This window comes from Mytilus galloprovincialis, chromosome 12 (assembly GCF_965363235.1).
Source record: "Mytilus galloprovincialis chromosome 12, xbMytGall1.hap1.1, whole genome shotgun sequence".
Lineage (NCBI taxonomy): Eukaryota > Metazoa > Mollusca > Bivalvia > Mytilida > Mytilidae > Mytilus > Mytilus galloprovincialis.
Window position 1 is genome coordinate 74,673,437 of NC_134849.1, and position 14,680 is coordinate 74,688,116.

General features: G+C 36.4%; 1 protein-coding gene and 1 long non-coding RNA gene across 3 annotated transcripts in view; one reads left to right on the forward strand and one right to left on the reverse strand.

Annotated features, from left to right (window-relative positions):
- Window positions 1-14,680, forward strand: part of LOC143054825 (uncharacterized) — a 141,071-nt gene that overhangs the window by 18,297 nt on the left and 108,094 nt on the right. The window lies entirely within an intron of this gene.
- Window positions 448-5,431, reverse strand: LOC143054831 (uncharacterized). Its single transcript, XR_012971838.1, has 3 exons — window positions 5,206-5,431; window positions 2,326-2,441; window positions 448-1,337 (listed from the first exon to the last, which is right to left on the reverse strand). It is a non-coding gene; the product is annotated as an uncharacterized LOC143054831 (long non-coding RNA).

The following is a 14,680-nucleotide window of genomic DNA, read 5'->3' on the forward strand; positions in this document are numbered from 1 at the left end:
CGGGTCACCGGACACATTTTTTAAACTAGATACCCCAATGATGATTGTGGCCAAGTTTGGTTTAATTTGGCCCAGTAGTTTCAGAGGAGAAGATTTTTGTAAAAGTTAACGACGACGACGGACGACGACGGACGCCGGACGCCAAGTGATGAGAAAAGCTCACTTGGCCTTTTAGGCCAGGTGAGCTAAAAAAGGAAATTTTGTATTATGGCCAATGTCTTAACCCTCTATCCTAAAATCAAATATTGATGATGTTAGCAATTATAGGTACATGTACAGCCTTCAACATGACATCTTGGTACGTGCTTCAAATTCTGAATGTTTAGTGTTTCAGTGGCCTAGAATACAGATTTCACTATGATGGCAGAAATTCTAGAATGAAGGTTTCACTTTGACGACGAAAAACCATTTTTAATGAATTATTCAGAAATACAACAAACTACCACATTTACCTTAATATTTACTGAAAATTTATTCAGCTGGATTCACTACACGATTACAAGCTAGGAAAATTGGCCCAAAATGTGACTGTCTAATTTATAAATATATATATTCTACACAATTCATACACACTTCTAAAAATATCTCAAATGAAGAAAATACCGGAAATTCAATTCAACTAACTATTGCTTTTTTCCATTGACCAACTAGAGATAGTATAAAAAAAGAAGATGTGGTATGATTGCCAATGAGACAACTGTCCACAAGAGACCAACATGATAGACCTATCCAACAGTTTAGACTTCTTTTTTCTTACAATGTACATGTAGCTACATGAACCAATAAAAAAAATAATAGTTTGTTTCTGAATTTTTAATTTGTATTCCAAATTTTAGTCTCGTGTTGGTTGTATACATTGTACATGTCATTCCAAATGTTGGTTTTCTGCCCTCTAATCAGCTGGGCAATTTGCACAATTGTTTCTGCATACATGTAGTTGGTAATGTTTTCTACTCTAGCTCAGTCAATATAGTACACTGGATATGTAGGATGGCTTGTTTCGAAGCTAAGACATTTTCACATATATGTGGTTAAATTTTCGGAATACGAAGTGCGATTTTTTTTCACACAACAATTTCTTTGAAAATTTAAAACTTTGAATACATTAAAAAACTCCATAGTTTTTACATATTTATAATATGATCCTCTACTTTCCAGATCAACACAAATGGTAAAGCTCAGTCACTTGTTAAAAATGAAACATGTTCAATATCACTACAGAGACAATTTTTGTTTACACACAACTTTTGTGTTCCTCATTTGATGGCGCATTAGTTCCTCATTTGGAAGCGCATTAGGAATATTGACCCAGCTGGTCTTGTGTTGGTTTCAGATCTCTGAAAAAAAAAATCATAAATTATAAAATACAAAAAAATGAATTGATCCCAACTTATGAATTACAGCAGTTCTCAAAAATTATCCTGTGTTTAAACATAATCAATATTTTTTCTATTGCTGGTCCTATAATAAACTGCAGATTCATAATTATGTTATATTGTTACTGAGATGTTTGTATCTTTGCCAATTATACACATTTTGATGATGTATGTTAGAAATTTAACACAATTTCAACAGTATATAACTATTCATAACTATTAATGATTAACCTTTGTTGTTAAAATAAAATTGAACATGTGTTAATAAAATTATGTCTGTTCCAGAAATTACTATGTCCGCCCCTAAGGGACAGCCCTAAGCCCTTTTAAAAAAAAATCCCAGCACCGACAGAATTAAAAATTAATAAGAACAACACTCCCTTTGCATTTTGATATTTCATACACAACCACCCCCAAATAAAATTTAAGAAAAGAGCTTTCCCTGGGGGAGAGGGGACATAATATTTTCTGGAGCAACCAGTGGTTATTTTACAAATAATAATGAGTCCAAATAATTAATGAAAGAAGTTTAGTTTCACAATATTGTCATTTTTCAATTAATTTAAGATATGCAAAGGATTCTACCTTAATAAATTTAGCATGTACATTGATACAACAAGACCTCATAGCATATGCCAATGAACGCAATCTATAAAATCAACAAATTATAATTAAATAAGAAGAATGTGTCCATGAGCCACAAATGATCTTCTCAAACTTAATTTAAAGGACATATCTAGAGAACAGTAAAGCAGATGCTCTCCAAATTCAAACTCTGCGTTTTATGATAAGCGTTGTGTATTGGTTGCATAACATGTGGTTTAGGCTAACGTTAGATAACAAAATTCAATTTTGAGTTCAATGTACATGTATGTACGTACAGTACAAGAGTTAAACTATATCACTCAGTTAAGGAGGACAGAAAAAGAGCTGATCAACTGATGTTTACCTTTTTAAAATCTTGGTCCAAATTTTTGAGCTGGTGCATGCTTAACTGTTACATGGTTACTGCAATGATTTCCTCAACCTCAGACACATTGGATCTGTGGATTTATATACAATACTCTGGAAAAAAAATACGTTCAATTATCTTTTATATTCTTCTGTCTGTTTCATATAAAAAAGAAAATGTGGTATGATTGCCAATGAGACAACTCTTAACAAGAGACCAAAATGACACAGAAATTAAAATTTATAGGTAACTGTACGGCCTTCAACAATGAGCAAAGCCCATACCGCATAGCCAGCCATAAAAGGCCCGAAATGACTATGTGAAACAATTCAAACGAGAAAATTCACCGCCTTATTTATATAAAAAAAAATGTTAGTCCAACAAATCTTTAGGAGAACAAAGTGACAAATTTAAATGCATTCCAAAATTCATAAGTTTTATGATTGATTACAACATTGTTTCTGATCACATATTTAGTGATTGTACATGTAGCTCGTCATTGATAAACATGTAGATTTCATACTATAAATTGTACAGCAAAAAAGATGTCCCTATGTACTGTTTTTAACACCTGTAAACTGAGTTTTACCCTGAAAACAAGAAAATGTTACCCAACTTTCAAGGCTAGATCCTAGTCTAAATCATTATGACACTTTCAAGACTTGGAAGGCTGTTTTTTTATTTTTTTCTGGGACGCCTTCCTACAACGACCGAATCCTATTACGACAACTGTGATGGCTATCTTAATTTTTTTCTGTGACGCCTATATTTTACAACATCTTTATTGGCACAATTAATAAAATTGAGAATGGAAATGGGGAATGTGTCAAAGAGACAACAACCCGACCAAATAAAAAACAACAGCAGAGGGTCACCAACAGGTCTTCAATGTAGCGAGAAATTCCCGCACCCGGAGGCGTCCCTCAGCTGGCCCCTAAACAAATATATACTAGTCCAGTGATAATGAACGCCATACTAATTTCCAAATTGTACACAAGAAACTAAAATTAAAATAATACAAGACTAACAAAGGCCAGAGGCTCCTGACTTGGGACAGGCGCAAAAATGCGGCGGGGTTAAACATGTTTGTGAGATCTCAACCCTCCCCCTATACCTCTAACCAATGTACATGTAGTAAAGTAAACGCATAACAATACGCACATTAAAATTCAGTTCAAGAGAAATCCGAGTCTGATGTCAGAAGATGTAACCAAAGAAAATAAACAAAATGACAATAATACATAAATAACAACAGACTACTAGCAGTTAACTGACATGCCAGCTCCAGACTTCAATTAAACTGACTGAAAGATTATGATTTCATCATATGAACATCAGGCACAATCCTTCCCGTTAGGGGTTTAGTATCATACCATCATAACATATATGAGAAGAACATAACCCGTGTCATGCCAACAACTGTTTTTTAGAATAAATGTGTTTAGTTCCGATGCAAAGACCTTATCAGTGACTCAATATTAACGCCAAAATATGCAATCTTTAATGACTTGACAACAGTATCGTAATTATATCCCTTCTTAATAAGTCTATTCAAAGGTTTTGTAAGTTTCTGAGGTGAATACTGACACCTTTGTGCTTTATAAAGAATATTACCATAAAAAATTGGATGTGAAATACCTGAACGTATTAGAAGTCTGCATGTTGAGCTATATTTACGAATGATGTCTTTATACCGATGATAAAATTTAGTAAATGTTTTGACTAGTTTGTGATATCGAAAACCCTGGTGTAATAATTTTTCAGTAATACATAAATTTCTCTCGTTAAAATCTAAAACATTGTTACATACACGAGCGAATCGTACAAGTTGAGATATATAAACACCGTAAGATGGTGACAAGGGAACGTCACCATCTAAAAACGGATAATTAACGATAGGAAATGAAAAATCATCCCTTTTATCATAAATTTTAGTATTCAGCTTTCCATTAGTGATATAGATATCAAGATCGAGAAAAGGGCAGTGGTCATTGTTAGTATTAGCTTTATTTAAAGTAAGTTCAACAGGATAAATTTCATTAATATACATACTGAAGTCGTCATTATTGAGAGCCAAAATATCATCCAAATATCTAAAAGTATTATTAAATTTGTTTATCAGATGTTGTTTCGAAGGGTCTTTGCTTATTTTTGTCATAAATTGTAACTCATAACAATACAAAAACAGGTCCGCAATAAGTGGTGCACAGTTAGTCCCCATTGGAATTCCGATTTGTCTATTTCCATGTCAGACCCAGTGATACAATGATTGATCGTTTGTTGCTCAACATCCAGTGGCAAATATTTCATGCATGTTAGCGACGACCCCCAGTGATATATGCAGCATCATCATTAATAGGCCTAGTTTGTAATATGCCAAGTTTGAAATGTGCGGAGTTTGTAATGGACCCAGATATCTAAAGTGCTGAGATGTTTAGCTTCACATTTTCTGATATTGATAACATGGATAAGACTTTTATGCTTCAATGATTATCAAAAAATAACAGAGCAAAAGACACTTGTAGCCTTAATATATAGGGATAGTAGCTCTTGTCACAGATAGAAAACAAGTACTTGTGGCTGTGCACCCCTCCCCCTTTTTTTTTTTTACTTTCTACAGTTATTACTTATTTCTAATTGCATATAATCTTCAGAAACAACACAAGTATGGATTCAAATAACACACATTATGGCTAAAATATCTTGTATCAGTGCAATATATTGACAGTATAAGAAAAAGTATCATATTTCAACACGGTCACGTATAACAGACTTGAAAGAGGCGCCCAACACGGTAACAGATGTTTTATTTTCATCAATCAAACTTGTTTTTATTATGGAGAACCTATTTGGTGTAATGTGCAATCATTATTTTACCTTTTTCTTTGTTCTGGAATCTGGATCAAGCTAAATTTCCACTGCAAATTCCTCACTGTTTTCAAAAATCAAGCGGCAAAAGTGCGCATGCTCAGACTTTTCATAGTATGCAGCGGTAAAACCCGAGTACTGCTGAACGTTACACTAATCAAATCGTGAAAAACGATTATGAAATCCAAGTGATAAATGATGACAAAATTTTAATGATATATTAAACAATAAATATTCATATAAAATACATATATTAGAACATTAAAATTGGATTTGTAATATTTTCTTTGACATCTTGATGCAAATTATGTCTGCGGGGAAAAAAGGGGGAGTTTTTTTTTTTTAAATCGAAAAAATCGTAAATATATTCTAGTGAAGGTGAATGATCGATATATCCAGGAATACTCATTATGACATACCCCAAAAATTCGTCCCATAAAACCAGATTTCTACAATGTATTCACTACGTTCTTATAATGTCGATACGACGTAACAAAATGTTACGTCGGATTATGACAGTTATAAGCACGTTGTCACAACGTAATAAAATGTTACGTCCTGACAAGGTACTAAATTTACGTGAATCCGACGTAATTTTATAACGTCGTCTTTACGTCTGCATCCAACGTTGGATTTTTACGTTCCCACAACGTTGGTACGACGTAAACTCACGACATGACGTTCAGACGACCATTAACCGACGTCGGGAGTACGTCGTGTGTTTACTGGGTTGTCCACTAACAGGATAAATGCTAGATACTGTATGTTGCCCACTAACATGATGAATGCTAGACACTGTATGTGGCCCACTAACAGGATGAATGCCAAACACTGTATGTGGCCCACTAACAGGATGAATGCTAGACACTGTGTGTGGCCCACTAACAGGATAAATGCTACATACTGTATGTTGTCCACTAACAGGATAAATGCTAGATACTGTATGTTGTCCACTAACAGGATGAATGCTAGACACTGTATGTTGCCCACTAACATGATGAATGCTAGACACTGTATGTGGCCCACTAACAGGATGAATGCTAGACACTGTATATAGCCCACTAACATGATGAATGCTAGACACTGTATGTGGCCTACTAACAGGATGAATGCTAGACACTGTATGTGGCCCACTAACATGATGAATGCTAGACACTGTATGTGGCCCACTAACATGATGAATGCTAGACACTGTTTGTTGTCCACTAACATGATGAATGCTAGACACTGTATGTTGTCCACTAACAGGATAAATGCTAGAATACTGTATGTTGTCCACTAACAGGATGAATGCTAGACACTGTATGTTGCCCACTAACATGATGAATGCTAGACACTGTGTGTGGCCCACTAACAGGATAAATGCTACATACTGTATGTTGTCCACTAACAGGATAAATGCTAGATACTGTATGTTGTCCACTAACAGGATGAATGCTAGACACTGTATGTTGCCCACTAACATGATGAATGCTAGACACTGTATGTGGCCCACTAACATGATGAATGCTAGACACTGTAAGTGGCCCACTAACATGATGAATGCTAGACACTGTGTGTGGCCCACTAACATGATGAATGCTAGACACTGTTTGTTGTCCACTAATAGGATAAATGCTACATACTGCATGTTGTCCACTAACAGGATAAATGCTAGACACTGTATGTGGCCCACTAACATGATGAATGCTAGACACTGTATGTTGTCCACTAACAGGATAAATGCTAGAATACTGTATGTTGTCCACTAACAGGATGAATGCTAGACACTGTATGTTGCCCACTAACATGATGAATGCTAGACACTGTGTGTGGCCCACTAACAGGATAAATGCTACATACTGTATGTTGTCCACTAACAGGATAAATGCTAGACACTGTATGTGGCCCACTAACATGATGAATGCTAGACACTGTTTGTGGCCCACTAACAGGATAAACGCTACATACTGTATGTAGCCCACTAACAGGATGAATGTTAGATACTGCATGTTGCCCACTAATATGATGAATGCTAGACACTGTTTGTGGCCCACTAACAGGATAAATGCTACATACTGTATTTAGCCCACTAACAGGATAAATGCTAGATACTGTATGTAGCCCACTAACAGGATAAATGCTAGATACTGTATGTTGCCCACTAACATGATGAATGCTAGACACTGTATGTTGCCCACTAACAGAATGAATGCTAGACACTGTATGTTGCCCACTAACAGGATAAATGCTAGACACTGTATGTTGCCCACTAACAGAATGAATGCTAGACACTGTATGTTGCCTACTTACAGGATAAATGCTAGACACTGTATGTGGCCCACTAACAGGATGAATGCTAGACACTGTTTGTTGTCCACTAACAGGATGAATGTTATACACTGTATGTAGCCCACTAACAGGATGAATGTTAGATACTGTATGTGGCCCACTAACATGATGAATGCTAGACACTGTATGTTGGCCACTAACATGATGAATGCTAGACATTGTATGTTGCCCACTAACAGGATGAATGTTAGACACTGTATGTAGCCCACTAACAGGATGAATGTTAGATCCGGATGTGGCCCACTAACATGATGAATGCTAGACACTGTGTGTGGCCCACTAACATGATGAATGCTAGACACTGTTTGTTGTCCACTAACAGGACAAATGCTACATACTGCATGTTGTCCACTAACAGGATAAATGCTAGATACTGTATGTTGTCCACTAACAGGATGAATGCTAGACACTGTATGTGGCCCACTACCATGATGAATGCTAGACACTGTTTGTTGTCCACTAACAGGATAAATGCTAGATACTGTATGTTGTCCACTAACAGGATAAATGCTAGATACTGTATGTTGCCCACTAACATGATGAATACTAGACACTGTTTGTGGCCCACTAACAGGATAAATGCTACATACTGTATGTAGCCCACTAACAGGATGAATGTCAGATACTGTATGTTACCCACTAACATGATGAATGCTAGACACTGTTTGTGGCCCACTAACAGGATAAATGCTACATACTGTATGTAGCCCACTAACAGGATAAATGCTAGACACTGTATGTGGCCCACTAACATGATGAATGCTAGACACTGTATGTTGCCCAAGAACATGATGAATGCTAGACACTGTATGTTGCCCACTAACAGAATGAATGCTAGACACTGTATGTTGCCCACTAACAGGATAAATGCTAGACACTGTATGTAGCCCACTAACAGAATGAATGCTAGACACTGTATGTTGCCTACTAACAGGATAAATGCTAGACACTGTATGTGTCCCACTAACAGGATGAATGCTAGACACTGTTTGTTGTCCACTAACAGGATGAATGTTAGACACTGTATGTAGCCCACTAACAGGATGAATGTTAGATACTGTATGTGGCCCACTAACATGATGAATGCTAGACACTGTATGTTGCCCACTAACATGATGAATGCTAGACAGTGTATGTTGCCCACTAACAGGATGAATGTTAGACACTGTATGTAGCACACTAACAGGATGAATGTTAGATCCGGATGTGGCTCACTAACATGATGAATGCTAGACACTGTATGTGGCCCACTAACAGGATGAATGCAAGACACTGTCTGTGGCCCACTAACAGGATGAATGCTAGACACTGTATGTTGTCCACTAACAGGATAAATGCTAGACACTGTATGTGGCCCACTAACATGATGAATGCTAGACACTGTTTGTGGCCCACTAACAGGATAAATGTTACATACTGTATGTAGCCCACTAACAGGATGAATGTTAGATACTGTATGTGGCCCACTAACAGGATGAATGCTAGACACTATATGTGGCCCACTAGCAGGATAAATGCTAGATACTGTATGTTGTCCACTAACAGGATAAATGCTAGATACTGTATGTTGTCCACTAACAGGATGGATGCTAGATACTGTATGTGGCCCACTAACAGGATGAATGCTAGATACTGTGTGTGGGTGGCCAGGGATGAATGTTAGACACTGTATGTTGTCCACTAACAGGATAAATGCTAGATACTGTATGTTGTCCACTAACAGGATGAATGCTAGACACTGTATATGTGTGGCCAGGGATGAATGTTAGACACTGTATGTTAGACACTAAAAGAATGAATGCTAGACACTGTGTGTGTGTGTGTGTGTGTGGCCAGGGATGAATGTTAGACACTATGTTGTCCACTAACAAGATGAATGCTAGACACTGTGTGTGTGTGGCCAGGAATGAATGTTAGACACTGTATGTTGTCTACTACAATGTAACAGGATGAATGCTAGATAGTGTATGTGGCCCACTAATAGGGTGAATGCTAGACACTGTATGTGGCCCACTAACAGGATGAATGCTAGATACCGTATGTGGCCCACTAAAAGGATGAATGCTACATACTGTATGTTGTCCACAAACAGGATGAATGCTAGATAGTGTATGTGGCCCATTAACTGGATGAATGCTAGAAACTGTTTGTTACCATGCATCTTACAAAATGAATCATAGACACTTTATGTTTCCCACTAGGCATCTATTGGTTATTTATGTTGTTGGATTGTTGTCTAATTGACCTGTATCCCACATCGCTTTTACTCGTACGTTGTGTGTTGTCCACTAGATGTCTATTGGTTATTTGTGTTGTTGGATTGATGTCTCAATGACGTATATCCAACATCTCCTTCTACTCGTACGTTGTGTGTTGTCCACTAGATGTCTATTGGTTATTTGTGTTGTTGGATTATTTGTCTCATTGACGTAGATTCCACACCTCCTTTTACTCGTACGTTGTGTGTTGTCCACTATATGTCTATTGGTTATATGTGTTGTTGGATTGTTGTCTCAATGACGTATATCCCACACCTCCTTTTATTCGTACGTTATGTGTTGTCCACTAGGCGCCTATTGGTTATTTGTGTTGTTGGATTGTTGCCTAATTGACATATATTCCACATCTCATTCTACTCGTACGTTGTGTGTTGTCCACTAGGTGTCTATTGGTTATTTGTGTTGTTGGATTATTTGTCTCATTGACGTAGATCCCACACCTCTCTTTACTCGTACGTTGTGTGTTGTCCACTAGGCGTCTATTGGTTATTTTTGTTGTTGGATTGTTGTCTCATTGACGTAGATTCCACACCTCCTTTTACTCGTACGTTGTGTGTTGTCCACTATATGTCTATTGGTTATATGTGTTGTTGGATTGTTGTCTCAATGACGTATATCCCACACCTCCTTTTATTCGTACGTTATGTGTTGTCCACTAGGCGCCTATTGGTTATTTGTGTTGTTGGATTGTTGTCTAATTGACATATATTCCACATCTCATTCTACTCGTACGTTGTGTGTTGTCCACTAGGTGTCTATTGGTTATTTGTGTTGTTGGATTATTTGTCTCATTGACGTAGATCCCACACCTCTCTTTACTCGTACGTTGTGTGTTGTCCACTAGGCGTCTATTGGTTATTTTTGTTGTTGGATTGTTGTCTCATTGACGTATATCCCACATCTCCTTTTACTCGTACGTTGTGTGTTGTCCACTAGGCGTCTTTTGGTTATTTGTGTTGTGAGCTTGTTGTCTTATTGACATATATCCCACATCTCATTCTACTCGAACCTTGTGTGTTGTCCACTAGGCGTCTATTGGTTATTTGTGTTGTTGGATTGTTGTCTCATTGACGTATATCCCCCATCTCCTTTTACTCGTACGTTGTGTCTTGTCCACTAGATGATTCTAGATGTCTATTGGTTATTTGTGTTGTTGCATTGTTGTCTCATTGACGTATATCCCCATCTCCTTTACTCGTACGTTGTGTGTTTTCCACTAGATTTCTATTTGTTATTAATTTGTGTTTTTGGATTGTTGTCTCATTGACGTATATCCCACATCTCCTTTAACTCGTACGTTTGTGTTGTCCACAAGATGATTCTAGATGTCTATTGGTTATTTGTGTTGTTGGATTGTTGTCTCATTGACGTATATCCCACATCTCCTTTTACTCGTACGTTTTGTGTTGTCCACAAGATGATTCTAGATGTCTATTGGTTATTTGTGTTGTTTAAATGTTGTCTCATTGACGTATATCCCACATCTTCTTTTACTCGTGCATTGTGTGTTGCTCACTAGATGTCTATTGGTTATCTGTGCTGTTGGATTGTTGTCTCATTGACGTATATCCTACACCTCCTTTTACTCGTACGTTGTGTGTTGTCCACTAGATGTTTATTGGTTATTTGTGCTGTTGGATTGTTGTCACATTGACATATATCCTACACCTCCTTTTACTCGTACGTTGTGTGTTGTCCACTAGATGTTTATTGGTTACTTGTGTTGTTGGATTGTTGCCACATTGACGTTAATTCGACATCTTCTTTTATTCTTACATCAATGAAAGAAATTAAGACATGTATGTGTATACCAACTCAGTCATTTAATAGTAGGTGGAATAAACGTCTCTGGAGTGTGCAAAACATCAATTATATACAAAACATCAATATACAAATCGAAATTTAAGGAATCGACAAGTTACAAAACATCAATATACAAATTGACATTTAACGAATCGACAAGTTACAAAACATCAATATACAAATCGAAATTTAACGAATCGACAAGTTACAAAACATCAATATACAAATTGACATTTAACGAATCGACAAGTTACAAAACAGCAATATACAAATTGACAAATCACACAGTTACAAGTAAAAAATTGACAAGTTACAAATTAAGAATTTTGACCCCGTTGGCTTTCCATACTAGGGAACATTACTGTCATTTATAACTTCTCCTGAGTGTACTAGGGAAGATCAGGAAACATTAATGTTATTTATAACCGTGTATTGACTGGTGCTGTTATATCTTTTCATGAGTGTACTAGTTGAAGAAGTTACGTTTGTGAACTCAGCTTTGAGCACGCCGTCTAGTACGCGCGTCCCTATAGTTCACGCAAGAGAGGTCATAACAATACTAGTCCCTAGTTCACGCAAGAGAAGTCATAACAATACTAGTCCCTAGTACATTCAAGAGAAGTTATAAATGAAAGTTCTACTCAAACTAAGACCAAGTAAAAAAACATTTATTTATTCATAAAGAAAATTATTCATTACTTATCAGTGGCGGATCCAGGGGGGGGGGGGGTCCGGGGGTGCGCACCCCCCCTTTATTTTTGCCGATCAATGCATTTGTATCGGGACATATGTTTTGCACCCCCCCCCCCCTCCTTTGCCCTGGGTGCCCTGGGTTAGCACCCCCCCTTTCGAAAATTCCTGCATCCGCCCCTGCTTATTAGTATATATCCAAAGTATTTCACATCAATTTATACACACAGGAAAAGAGTGAATTATTTTGATGAAGTCTCTCCTATCGGGGAAGGCGTAAAAGAAGCTTCAAGTTTATAGATCAGACAATTTCTAAACCCTGTCAATACCTGGTATATTGACATGATTGTCAAGAGAAATTTTTATTTATCAAAATTTGTTTGACATCGATTCATGAGAAAAGAGCTAATTCCTGGAGAAGCGGAAACATTTTATCATGGACAAATGTAGGAGGACGGAAATAGAAATTGAAACTTAAACTTAAACTTTGAACTGTGTTATTATTTTACATCATTAAAACGGAAATATTTGTATCATTAATATATAAATTTAAAATAAAATCTATATATTGGTGATTGGCGATTTGATTGATATTATACAAATTGAAGAAAGTTTTCGCTATTTAATGGGGTTTCTATACAAATGTGTAGGTTTTGCTTATCATTGAAGGCCGTACGGTGACCTATAGTTTCTAACTTCTGTGTCATATCTGAGATTACTATAAAACAGTGTTAAAGCATTCTCAGTTGGTCATTTTGGTCTCTGGTGGAGAGTCAGTGTCTCACTGTGAACCATACCACGGCTTCAGAACTTATTTGTATAAATTATTGCCGATTGACGGACACTGAATGTCAAACTGACATTTTTTTTATCATTTTTTCTATGTTATCTTTATTTCTGCAAATAATGTTTTGGTCAGGCTACATTTTTCACTTGCCTGGTCAGATGTCCGACAAGAAGACTGGTCATATGATGATGATCATATTATCAAGGAATTGTATATTTAAATATACAATTCCTTGATATTATTGAGGCTTGTTTAGGGGGGGGTATCAATATCCCATATCCCATTAAGTTTTTATCCCAATATCCCGTAACCCTATAATGTTCACCCCTAATATCCCAATTAATATTTTTTACAAATATCCCATATCCCTAAAACTATTTTGAAATATCCCAAAAAGCATTATAAATTCATTCCCAAGCCCATTTTTTTTTACCTCATCATCACAACGTCAACAATTTTGACTGGGAAAACAAAACTGTGTTAAAGGAATTTTACGGTGCATACCTCCAGTGTTAAATAAGAATATATGTGTCCAAAAGATGAAGTGTTGCATCTTAGAGCCTTGTATAACAATCTCTGTTTATGTGATCTTAAACGATAAATTTAGTGCAAGGGGTCTAATTTCAGACTTTTTTTTTAATTGTTCAAACCGTGATGCATATGACTGTTTAATTTCATTTTGATAGCATTCTGCTTTCATTGATAAGAAAATCCTACACGTTAACCTATGTTGGAAAGAACAGAAGGACCCAACCCTGTCTCTTGTCCGAGATTGCTCTGACATCCAACGGCTGTTTTGCCAGACAAGCTGAGACTGTGGGACGTCAGAGCACGTCCATATCAAAAAGTGGATATTTAGCATGCAAGTTCAATAACTCAAAATTTAACACAAGAAAGCTTTCTGCTAATGTACCTACATTACACTTAACTGTTGCAATATTTTTACAGCAGGCAAAATTTGCACAGCCCTTGTTTTGCAAAGAAATAACACAACATTTGACTCTGTGATCTTGAACTTTATGAATTACATAGATCCCAATATTTTTGTTACTTTTTTTTACTTTTCTTCCTCACAACACCAGTAATAGAAAGAAAATATATTAATTTACATTGATTATTTAGTAATTATTCGTTATTAACATAGTTTATACGACGAAATATCTTCTTTTTGATATGGGAGGTGCTCTGACATTCCTCGGCACAAGCTTGTCTGGCAAACAGCCGTTGCACATCAAAACAATCTGAAACGTGGATACCTCTGAAGATCCTCGCCACGTAAAAAATAAGAGGTAAAACACTAAAAAATATCCTGTAATCATATAAAGCTTCAAAATAAATAAAAACATTGACAACAATAAGGCTTAACTCATCAGATGGATACATCTAATAAAAATCTATGATTATTTCAAGAAAATTATCAATGCATATGAACTTATAATATAAAAAAAGATGTGGTATGATTGCCAATGAGACAACTCTTCACAAGAGACCGTGTGACACAGAAAATGACAACTATAGGTCACCGTACGACCTTCAACAATGAGCAAAGCTCATACCGCATAGTAGCTATAAAAGTTCCTGAAATGACACATGT